We start from the raw sequence: 12,331 nt of genomic DNA, 5'->3' as shown, positions 1-12,331 counted from the left end.
CGTATCCATGCCTGCTGGTGACCCATGCCCAGGTTTTCCAGCCCAATATCTGGCCCAGTCAGAGGATTATCAGGTTCCCATTCGACCACAGGTTGATGCAGGAGTGTTAGTTTTTGAACTCTGAACGGCCAAGACTTTGCAGCATGTTACTGGCAACAAGGGAGTCCTGGGAAAATTGGTGCATGGTCTATTATCCTGCGATATAGACTCCAGGCATATGGAACTGTCATTTTTTGGGATTTGACCAGGTCAGTACTTCTGTAGATGGGGCTGGATGTTCCTCCTTCCACAATGATTCAGAAGTCTCGGGTTGCTGGACATTGGTTGTGGGGATGATGTGTGAGGATTCTGGGGTCGGTAAGTGGCACATTCAGCTGTGTGATCCTATCACAGGCTTTGACCAAGGTAAAATGAACCCAGGGATCGAGCTGCTTGGGCTTATGAGGTGTTGAGTGAATATTTCTGGTCTGGAGTCAGGTGTTTGTTGCTGGAGTTCATTTGGAGGCAATGATTGATAATCTGAGGAGAGAATGAGATCCCATTCCAGCCCTCACAGGGAGAACCCTGTGATTAAGTGTTTGCAGCAGTGGAATTGGACCCAGGGGATTCAGTGTTCAAACCATGTTTGGAAATTACCCCTCACTGTCACCTGTCTGTTAGTCAGTGGTCCTGGGCTTGTGCTCAGTGGAGTTCAATGGGATGGTGGGGGTGGGGGTGGTGCTTGTTTAAGGAAATCTACTGAATGCTGAGAAGCCTGGATACAGTGGACATGGAGAGGATGTTTCCATTAGACGGAGAGTCTGTGATCTGACAGCACAGTCTCAGAATAAAGAAGCGTCCTTTTAAAACTGAGGTGAGGAGAATAATTAAGTGAAGGGTGGCTGATCTGTGGAATTTGTTGCCACAGGGTGTGGTTGAGGCTGCCGTTTGGGTATATTTATGGCAGAGAGTAATATATTTGTGATTGCTAAGTAACTTCAGGGTTACAGGAGGAATATGGTGTTGGAATAAAACTCAGCCATGTTTGAATGGTGGAGCAGACTCGATGGACAAAATCATCTAATTCTGTTCCTGTGTCTTGTGTCTTACCATGACTGAACGATGACTCCTTCGTATCCCATACCAGGTTTTATGACATGTGAGGGACAATTACAGATTTGTTCTCTGCGATCATTATATTTGTCTTCAACGTTTAAATTTCAGTGTTTTGATTTTTGGAACATTGAGCAGAAATGTTTTCCTTTGTATTGTTAACGTGCTTCATTATCTCTCTGGTTAAAGTTAGATCTGGGCTGAGAGATTTATTAGAAGAAAAGACGGCAACTAGAACTGAACCACGACTGAAGATGAGGGAACAGCAACAAGTGAACCAGCCCAAGGACTGAGAGCACCAACTGGAGAGAACCCTTCTGACTTGGGGTTTCCATAGATTCATTCGGGATATAGTCTGGTGAGTCTCATTTACTCAAACACTGGTCCTTTAAATATCACATACCTGTACAAGGGAAGGTAGGAAATTGTTGTGGTGAGACTGAATGTGCCCAGAAGTACCAGGTAGGCCTCTGTCAGACCCAGTTACAATCACTCCAGGTCTGGTGATGTACTGTCAGTATCCCAGCTCTTTAAACTCACTCACATTCCCTCAGTGTTTGCTCATTTCAAGGTCTTGCATCTTGTGATGTAGCTTTTGGTCACTTCTGAGTGGGGAGGTGGAAACAAAGGGGAGAGTTAATACTAAATATCTTTCCAAAAAAAAAGTAATTCTTTGAGCTTACTTGCTGCAAACCTGCTTGGCCTTTTCTCCTTGGAGTGACAGAGAATGAGAGGAGACCTGATAGAGGTGTATAAGAGGTGCATTGATCATGCGGATAGCCAAAGGCTTTTTCCCAAGGCTGAAATGACTGACATGAGGGAGCATAGTTTTAAGGTGCTTGGAAGCTGGTAGAGGGGGATGTCAGGGGAGTTTTTCCACACAGAGTGGTGGGTGTGGAATGCATTGTTGGTGACGGTAGTGGAGGCAGATACAATAGGGTATTTTAAGAGACTCTTAGATAGGTACATGGAGCTTAGAAAAATAGTGTTATGCGGTTGGGTAATCCTAGACAGTTTCTAGAGTTGGTTACATGGTCGGCAGAACATTGTAGGCTGAAGGGCCTGTAATATGCTGTAGATTTCTATGTTCCTTGTTCAAACCTATACCCTATACATTTCCAACCAACTGATTGATATAGATGACAAGTAACAGTGGGTGTAACCCTGGGGAACATCACTAGGCACTGGCCTCGAGTCCAAGAAACAGGCTCTCACCATCACCCTCTGCTTCCTGGCATTCAGCTGTTCCCAGACTCTGGGGCTCTGTCACAAGCACAATGTTAACAGGAAGATTAGTCAGTACTTGTTGCTTCCTGAAAGGTCACCTATCCTGTCTGATTCAATGGACCAACTCCTCCCTTGTTTATGACATAACTTACCCCGGGACCCATCCTCCTGGGTCATGCTGCGTCTGATAACCCACATCCCCAACCTCCCTCCACCCCGCCAATGACCCCACATCCCCAACCTCCCTCCACCCCGCAAATGGCCCCACACCCTTTCCATCATTTACCCCACACCCGCACACGTAGACTGATCACATCACCCACATCCTCCCTCCCAGCCTGGGGAACCACAACTAATTGATCCCACAGTCTCGGGCACGAAACTAAAACCAGAGCTGTAAGACCAGACAGCCTGGACTCTCCAGCCATCCGGCTCGGTCCCGGCCTTTTTCCGCTGCAACTAAAGCTTGATTTACACAAACCCGGGATCAGCCCCTTCCTCACCGCCAGCTAAACAGGAAAACTACCGACATCGGCTGGAATTGCCACTGTGCTGCGATTTGCAGGATGTCCCTGTGGCACCTCCGGAGGTCGGATGGACAACACAGACCCGTCCTTTCAATGTGACATCCCTGAACTCCACATCTACTCCATCCAACCAAATCTAGGCAAACTTCAATGACCAACAAATATAGTTCTTCTCAGCGATCAGCTGTTTGAATGATAAACGGACTTAGAGGAAGGGTTGTCTATGGTCCACATTGTCAGGGTGTTGAGTTTACCAGGAGACAGAGACTGCAGGGACGAGAGGTTTCCTGTTGACTAATACACTGTGTGTGGACCCCGCTGGCAATTCTGGTGTTGTGACCCGAATCGAGACAAACACCAGGCTGCCCACTCCACCAACAACACGGCACAGCCGGACACATAACAGGGGACTTTACATCTCACAACACTGGATTCAGTGATGAAACCTGTGATTAATGTTGTTGTCCCACTGAAATAATAAGAAACGTCCATTCAGGTGCTTTTAAATACGAGCGCTCCCCCACTGGTGACGTCACACAGGGTCCCCCACACTGGGATCTGCCCTCACGTGCGCGGGGTCTTACGCACTGGAGAGCTCGAGTATTATTGGACTTTTTCTATGGTTTCTATGATTCACATTGTCAGGGTGTTGAGTTTACCAGGAGACAAAGACTGCGGGGACGAGAGGTTTTCTGTTGACTGATATGAATCTGTGTTTACACTGCTGCCAATTCCAGCTTACATCCGTAAAACCATTGTTTATGAAATTTGTGAACAACAGGATACTGCAATGACTGAACCAGATCACCCTGGAAAGTCCTCCCCAGAAACATTTGAGGTTTTGTGACACAACTAAAGAAAAAGGCCACACTGCCCACTCCATCAACAACATGGCAAAGCTGGGCACATAGCAGCAGACTTTACCTCAAAAAATGCTGGATTCACTAATGAAACCTGTTAAGTTTCCTTCGTTGTTCCCTGAAATCATTAAAAATGTACAATAAACAGCTTTTGAAAAACGTTCTTGCCCACACGTGACGTCACTCTGTGCCCCCACATGCCTGATGTCACGTGTGGGATCCCCACCCCGGGGTCTGACTTCACTCTGTGCCCCCACATGCCTGATGTCACGTGTGGGATCCCCACCCCGGGGTCTGACTTCACTCTGTGCCCCCACATGCCTGATGTCACGTGTGGGATCCCCACCCCGGGATCTGACTTCACTCTGTGCCCCCACATGCCTGATGTCACGTGTGGGATCCCCACACCGGGGTCTGACTTCACTCTGTGCCCCCACATGCCTGATGTCACGTGTGGGATCCCCACCCCGGGGTCTGACTTCACTCTGTGCCCCCACATGCCTGATGTCACGTGTGGGATCCCCACCCCGGGGTCTGACTTCACTCTGTGCCCCCACATGCCTGATGTCACGTGTGGGATCCCCACCCCGGGGTCTGACTTCACTCTGTGCCCCCACATGCCTGATGTCACGTGTGGGATCCCCACACCGGGATCTGCAATTCCTTATGTCACACTGGCACTGAGACAGTTGAATTTTACCGGCTAAGGCAACAAATACCTGACCCACCCACCACCCCACACTCTTCCCATTGGGGAGAATTGATGTCAATCACTGCTTAAACCCAATAGCGGAGATGGGCCAGCTGAGAGGGCATTACCCCACTGATGTGGTCTCCTACTCCTGCCGAACACCCCGTCAAAGCAGAACAAACCTCAAAGTAGGCATCCCAATTTTTCAATTATTTCCATTTCCCTCCACGGGAAGTTGGGTGCGTTTGTAAGTTGACTCCTGTGGCTGGAGTATAATGGATCGCTGACAGGTAGGAGGAGACTGCTCGGCCCATTGGCTTGATGCAACCTCCTCGCAGAGTGAGTGATCCGGCAGAAGGACGAGGGCGAGGGATTTTACTGAGAGGATAAAGATGGTGTGAGAGGGGGTGGACAGCATGGAGTCGAGAGGTTGTTTGTCCGGTTGGGGGATCAAGGAGCAAGATGGGGGAAGGAGCCCATTAACAGTGGGGAAGGGACATGAGGGGCTCATCTGTGGAAATGTCTGAGCCTGCAGTGGTGGTGTGCAGAGATATTCACCACTTTGGGGGGTAAACACTGGTAGACTGTTTACCTGCAACTGGGGCAAATGGTCTGGGCAAAGTGTAGATTGGAATGGTGTTGGGGGGCAAGGATGGACCGGTCTCAGGTCTTATTGAATGACAGGATGGGCTGAGTGGCCTGTTCCCGTTCCTGTTGTCTGTGTGTTTAAAGAGAAGGAATAACCAGATCCTCCTTGGATCTGCAGGATTTCCCAGTGGGTGTAGTAGGGTCCGGTGCTTGGAGCCCAGTTGTTCCCAAACTGTGTCAACAATTTGGCTGGGGGACCAAATTCAACATTTCCAACTCTGTTCTTGAAAAGAAATGTATATTTGTACATTGTTAATGATACAAAATATATATTTATGATTATTGACACAACATATATATTTTCTATATTGTTAATGATATAAAACTCATATTTCTATATTGATAATGACACAGAATTGTGTAATTTATGGTCCGTGTGTTATCTGAATGTTCTTGCCTGTGATGTTGCTGCAAGTCAGTGTTTCTCTGTACCTGTATCTTCCTGTACTTGCGCACTTGTCAATAAATTCAACAGGACCTGAGAAAACTCTGATATTTGATTAGTGATGATTATCTTGGCAGCTCGGTAGGTCAATTATAGAGATACTGTAATACACTGTTAATTACAAGACAGTGTTACAAATTACAAGTTGATCAGCAGAGGGATCTTGGAGTCCAAAGTTCATCGCTCCCTGAAAGTTGCTACACAGATTGACAGGGTGGTTAAGAAGGCAAATGGCATGGTTGTCTTTATTAGTCAAGACATTGCACTTAAAATTCAGGAAGTTATGTTGCAGCTTCATAAAGCGTGAGTTAGGCCACATCTGGAGTATTTCATAGAGGTCTGGTTGCCTCATTCCAGGAAGGATGTCACTGTCCCTGGAGAGGGTGCAGAAGAGCTTTACCAGGATATTGCTGGATTATAGGGCATGTGCTATAACAAGAGGTTGGACAAGCTTGGGTTGTTTTCTCTGGACCCACGCAGGCTGGGGTAAGACGATGGAGGTTCATAAGGGTACGAGACGCAAAGGTAGAGTAGGCAGAGTATAACGTTTTACCCAGGGTAAATATGTCTAAATCACGATGCATGCATTTAAAGTGAGAGGGGGTAGTTTGAAAAGAGATGTGAGGGGCAAGTGTTTTTTTTTCACACAGAGTGGTGGGTTGCTGGAATGTGCTGCCTGGTGTGATGGTAGCGGCAGATACATTGGGGACTTTTAAGAGATGTTTAGATAGAAACATGAATGTGAAGGAAAATTGTGTAGGCAGAAGGGTTTAATTTAGTTGGCAATTTGATTAATTGAATAGTTTGAACACAACATTGTGGGCCAGAGGGCCTGTTCCTGTGCTGTACTGTTCTATGTTCTGTGTCTCTTGTCGAGAGGTTTCGGGGTGATGGAGGCAAAATAAGTGAGTGGAAACAACAGGTCAGCTGGAGCCCAAAGTGGGAAATGTGAGATCACCCACTTCTGTAGGAGAAACAGAAATCCTGAGTGTGATTAAATAGAGATGGACTGAGGTGCAGTGGGTAGGGAGGGAGGTCAAAGGTACATTATATTTATTGCAAGAGTTATTGGGTATAAGAATGAAAATGGCTTTAACAATTATTTGTGCTTTGTTGAGACTGTACCTGGAATATGGTGTAAAATCCCACTCCCCACACTAACACGGGTTATACAGACCAAAGAACAAACTGCCGGAGGAACTCAGTGGGTCGGGCAGCATCTGTGGAGGGAAATGGACCGTCAACATTTCAGGCCGAGACCCTCCCTCTGGACTGAGAGTGGACAGGAAATAGTCAGAGAAAAGAGGTGAGGGCAAGAGAGTTGGATCCAGGTGAGGGGGGAGGTGGGAAGATGGAAATAGTGATGGGGTTGGAGGTGAATGATTCGGACTGCAGTCGATGGAAATTAATTCCATTGAGGATTATCAAAGAGGTTACAGAGTATTTGTTATGGAGAGTGCAATGAAGATTCACCAGACTGATCCCTGGAGTGGTGGGGTCATCATATGAAGAAAGATCAAATGCAATAACCCTTTCATTTAGAGAATCGAGGACTGAGAGGTGAACACATTGAAATGCACAACATCATTACCGGTTGAACCAGGGATCCCAGTCTCTGAAAAAGTGGGTGGACTGTCCGGGACTGAGATGAGGGGAAATGTCTCCACTCCGAAGGTTGTGAATGTTTGTAACTCCCCACCAGAGAGGGCGGTGATTACCCTCACAGAATAAAGAGGCTGGCAGATGGGTGGAGACTGAAGGAATCGAGGAAATGAGGATCGGGAAGAAACGTGGCTGAGATGGGAGAGCAGCTATCATCTTGTCATTGGTTGGAGGGGCTGAATGGCCACCTCCTGCTGTTTCTCACTTGATGTTTCAATGTTCCTGTCCAGTGAGGCCAGAGGAATATGAATGGAAATTAGTGTTTGTAAATATAGAAGTGGTTTGAATGAAACCTGCACAATTCTTTTTTGGGAGTGAATTGTCTGTTGGACAGTAATGGGAATCAAACCCGTACTTCTGTGACCCAGGGGGTGCAGGGATGGGACAGGAATGATGCAGAGAGAAAAATTAAAAACGTCGCTGGTGTAAATGTGAAATGTGGAGAGTGTGGCAGGTGGATCAGGCAGCGTGTGAGGAGCGAGGAGCAGAGTCACTGGTTTAAATGAGAGATCCTGCACCCATCACACGATCCTGTTTCCCGCTCCCTTTTTGCAGGATTGTTTCGGAGGCCCGGCCCCTGCTCTATGACACACGATCACATTGTGCATGCTCAGTCCGGGATGGGCAGTATTATTTTTGTGTGGATGGATGCAGCGGATTGTTTGTGGGGTTCGGATCAGGAGAGTGACCTCACCCCCTGGGGCGGGGAGCCGGGGAAAGATCATTCTCTGCGGGGCGAGACCAGCGAGATCCCGTAGGTGAGAATTGAGGCCGGTCCCGAGCGGTGTTGGGCAGTGATTCCCGTTATTTCCCTGAACAGCCGGCTTCCCCCCACTTCCCGGACAGAACCTGCTGGATGGGTCGGGGTTGTGGGACCTTCACACTGAACCTCCTGAGACGAGCCGTCGCTCAGCCCCTGGTGCTGTGGTCCTGGGAGCGGGATGAGGTGGTGAGGCCGGGACTGAACCCATCCATTGAGATGTATCCTGGGAACTTCATCTCCATCACCTGGCCCGGTAGCGGATCCAGACTTCACCTGGATCGATACCTGAGTTCAACAATTGTTTCCATGTATCTGGGCTCCTAAAAAAAAATCTACACTTCACTTAACTCTCCCTAAAGAAGATCCAGCCCGGAAACCCAGGCTGTCTAATAATCTCCACACCACTAAAATGGGAAACCTGTTTATTATTGTCATGTATAGAGGTTCACTGAAAATCTAGTCTTGCGTACCCATCCACACACATCAATTCATTAAAAAGTACATTGAGGTGATACAAGATAAAACAATAACAGTGTTAAAAAGCATTATGGTTCCAGAGAAAATGTAAGGTCACTTCAAGTTACATGGTGAGATAAGCTGTCCATCTTATCACACTGGGGACATCCAGTTTGCTTATAACAGCAGAATGGAAGTCGTCCCTGAGCCTGGTGGTACATGATTTCAGGTTTATGTAGCTTCTGCCCAATGGGGAATGGGTGAGAAGTGAGAATGTCCCAGGTTGTGGGGATCTTTGAGTACACGGCATGCTTTACTGAGTCACTGGGAAATGTAGATGGAGTCCATGGAGGGGAGGTCAGTTTCTGTGATGTGCTCAGCTCTGTCAACAGCTCTCTGCAGTTCCTTGCAGTCATGGACAGAGCAGTAGCCAGACGAAGGTGTCAAGTATCTGGATGGGATACTTCCCACGGTGCATTGATAACATTGGGTTAGGGGAGAAGGGTATATGCCAAATTTTGTGTTGTTCTATCTAGATCAATTTAGAATATTTTATACAGTAGTATCAACTATTAATTCAGTATCTGTGTATTACTGGAGGACCGTCAGTGACCGTCGTTGATTCCTTCACCCATCTGGTTCCATCTCCTCATCCCCTGCCCATCTTGTTCAAGCTCTGTCCAGCCTGTATCCCACCACCTCAATGATATATATCAACAATCTCTCTTCTGCCGTTGTCTTCATTTTGTCTCACTGAGTTATATCTGAAATAGGTGTTTGTTACCTGCAAGTACCAGAGTATTTATTGAGTACAGCATCAGGTAGGGTAAAGACAGCCATTACAATTTTTAGCTTCAACGTTACCAGATGTCCGCTGTGTTAATCTTTGTCAGGAGGAGACTTGGAAGTAGAAATAACAGGTTGATAGTGGGGTGGGGGGGATGTTGTGAGCATTGACTGTATCATCGCTGTGTCGGAATGAAGGCAAAACTAATGAATGTGGGCATTACATTTGTGCAACTTTGTTCAGGTTTGAACTTTGTTCAAACATCTTGTAATCAGTCAATAGTTGAGCATCATTGCATCATTTGAAGTAAAAAGAGAAAATGCTGGAAACATTCAGCAGATCGGGCAGCATCTTGGACAGTCCCAGTTCTGATACTGGGCCTTCCACAGTTTCTCTTTCCACACATCCAATCTGATGTACCAAGTTTCCTGCACTTTAACATAAAACTTAAATTAAAAGCACATTATTCCTGTTAGCTTGAAGGAAATGTGATGATTGCGTTGGGCAATATCCCATTTTCTTCATCTCCAACCATGCCACCAGATCTGAACCCACTGTAAGGATTTATATCTCACAAAAGGCTGTACGAACCCGTGTCCTTCTCTGGTGCAGAGGTCACTGACACCCTCTTCCCAATCTGCACTCGCAGCCCATGCTGGTGACAGCTGTTCCCAGATTCTGGGACTCTGCAAGAAACACAATGTTAACAGTAAGATAGACAGTAATTAATATGAAGATAGTATTGTTGCTTCCTGAAAGGACATGAGAGCTAAGCTGTCTGATCCAATTGACCAGATCCTCCCTTGTTTACAACTTAATTTGCCCCATGCCCATTCTCCCCGGGTCACGCAGCATCCGATAACACCCTGTACCCCAACCTCCCTCTACGCTGCCAATTGCCAACATCCTTCCCACCATGCAGCCCGCACCCACACATGTAGACAGATCCCCTTCACCCACATCCACCCTCCCAGCTGGGGACGCACAGCTAGCTGATCCCACAATCCCAGCTCGGGCACAAAACTGGGGCTGCAGACTGGAGAGCCTGAAGCCTCTGGCTGTCCGGCAGAGCTCGGTCCCAGCCCTTTCCCACTGCAACCCACACTCAATTTACGCAAACCCGAGATCAGCCCCTTCCTCACCGCCTCACGTATAGGAGAACCGCTGGGGTTGGCACCACACCTGTGCTTTGAGGGGGTCCACCGCGGCACCATTCGTGGCCGGAGATCGCAGCATCTGCGGGTTTCATTTCGAGGCCCCGTCCGCCACACACTTGGCGCATGCTCACTTTTCCTGGGTGGGCGGCGTTTTTCCCTATTCTGTGTTGGGATAGTCTGTGGGGTCGGCATTGGGAGAGGACCCTCGCCCCTGGAGCAGTGAGCCGGCGGAAGCATCACCAGCACAGGTTGAATTTCTTTCTTTTCAAATCTTTTTGTTGTTATATTATACAGAAAAAATAACAAGTACATTGAAGTAACAACACTTACAATGTCTCAAAAAAGACATTATCTTAAAGACTGAAAAAAAATTTGTGATATCAAAAAAACCTACTAAACAGAAAAGTGAGAAAAAATATAGAACCCATTAGGTGTACAACCCCAGAGTCATGTGTCATACAAAAGCTTCTAAAAATAAACATCAAACCGCCAGCAAGAAAAGAAAATATACTAAAAAATTTACAATTAGATCGTGGAAAAATTATATCAATTAGCTCAAATGATAATAATGAGCAAATGAGCCCCATCTTTTCTCAAAATCAAATAAAGGTTCAAAGGTTTGACTTCTAATTTTCTCCAAACTAAGACATAGCATCACTTGAGAGAACCATTGTAATGAAATGGGAGCTGATGTATCCTTCCACTTCAACAAAATGGCCCTCCTAGCTATCAATGTAACAAATGCAATAACATGTTGGTTAGACACAGAAATACCATGAATATTTTGAGGAATTATTCCAAAAAAGCACAGTTAATTTATTAGGTTGTAGATTAATTTTAAGTGCTTTAGAAATTGTTGAAAAAAAACGTCCAGAACTGTTCCAATATAGAACAAGACCAAAACATATGTGTCAGTGTAGCTATCTCAGTTTTACATTTATAGCAATGACTATCAACATTAGAAAAGATTTTAGAAAGTCTCTTCTTCGTCAGATGATAACGATGTACAATTTTAAATTGAATCAATGAATGGCTACCACAAATTGAAGAAGAGTTAACCAACTTCAAAATCCGCATCCAATCCTCTGTCATAAAAGTCAAATTAAGTTCCTTTTCCCAATCTTGTTTAATCTTAGATAAAGGACGCTTATCCCATTGTAATAATAAACTATAAATTCTTCCAATAGATCCCTTGATCAGACGATTCACAATCATGATAGTATCTAACAGGTCAGCCTTCAATATGTAAGGAAAATTACTTCAATACTTCTGTAAAAAATGTCTAACTTGAAGGTATTGCAGGAAGTGTGATTATGAAAGAGAATATGTATCAATTAATTGTTCAATAGACATCAATCTATCTTCTTTAAATAAATCCAAAAAAAGAATTAATACCTTTAACTTTCCAAAGGAAAAAAAAAATTGGATCTCTCAAAATAGGCTTAAAAAAAGTAATTTTGAAAAATTAAACTACAAAGTTTAAATTTTTTAAGATTAAAAAAATTGCAGAACTGGAGTCAAATTTGTAAAGAATACTTAATCACAGGATATAGGTTTAAATTAACAACTTTAACTAATTGCATAGATAAAGCAGCTTCCAATAATGAGATTAAATAAAACTGTTTTACAACTTTCAGTTCCAGGTCTACCCAAATTGGCTGATCACTCTTATCAACTCAGTATAACCAAACAGACATGTATCACACATTAACAGCCCAATAATACATTCTTAGATTAGGCAAAGCAAGACCTCCATCCTTTTTCAGTTTTTGTAAGTGACATTTACTAATTCCTGGTCTTTTATTATTCCAAATAAAAGATAAAATAATAGAATCAATCTGATCAAAAAAACTTCCTAGTCAAAACAGCAGGAATATCCTGAAATAAATATAAACATTTTGGTAAAATCATCTTTTTAACTATATGAATATGACCAACAAGTGAAAATGTAAGTGGACTCCATCTACTAAATAAATACTTCATAGAGTCTACTAAAGGAACAAAATTGGCTTTATA

General features: G+C 45.1%; 1 protein-coding gene across 9 annotated transcripts in view; it reads left to right on the top strand.

Moving 5' to 3' along the window:
* Positions 1 to 12,331, top strand: part of LOC140208328 (NACHT, LRR and PYD domains-containing protein 3-like) — a 48,048-nt gene that overhangs the window by 2,171 nt on the left and 33,546 nt on the right. For 7 of the 9 annotated variants that reach the window (XR_011888736.1, XR_011888735.1, XR_011888734.1 and 4 more), the window contains exon 2: positions 1,282 to 1,450. The gene's annotated coding sequence lies outside the window, so the exon portion shown is untranslated. Of the gene's footprint in view, positions 1 to 1,281; positions 1,451 to 6,608; positions 6,797 to 12,331 lie in introns of all 9 variants that reach the window. The other 2 variants (XM_072276920.1, XM_072276919.1) reach the window with 2 other exon arrangements.

This window comes from Mobula birostris, chromosome 13 (assembly GCF_030028105.1).
Source record: "Mobula birostris isolate sMobBir1 chromosome 13, sMobBir1.hap1, whole genome shotgun sequence".
NCBI lineage: Eukaryota > Metazoa > Chordata > Chondrichthyes > Myliobatiformes > Myliobatidae > Mobula > Mobula birostris.
Note: the sequence above shows the minus strand (reverse complement) of the source record. Positions and strands in the feature narration are given on the sequence as shown.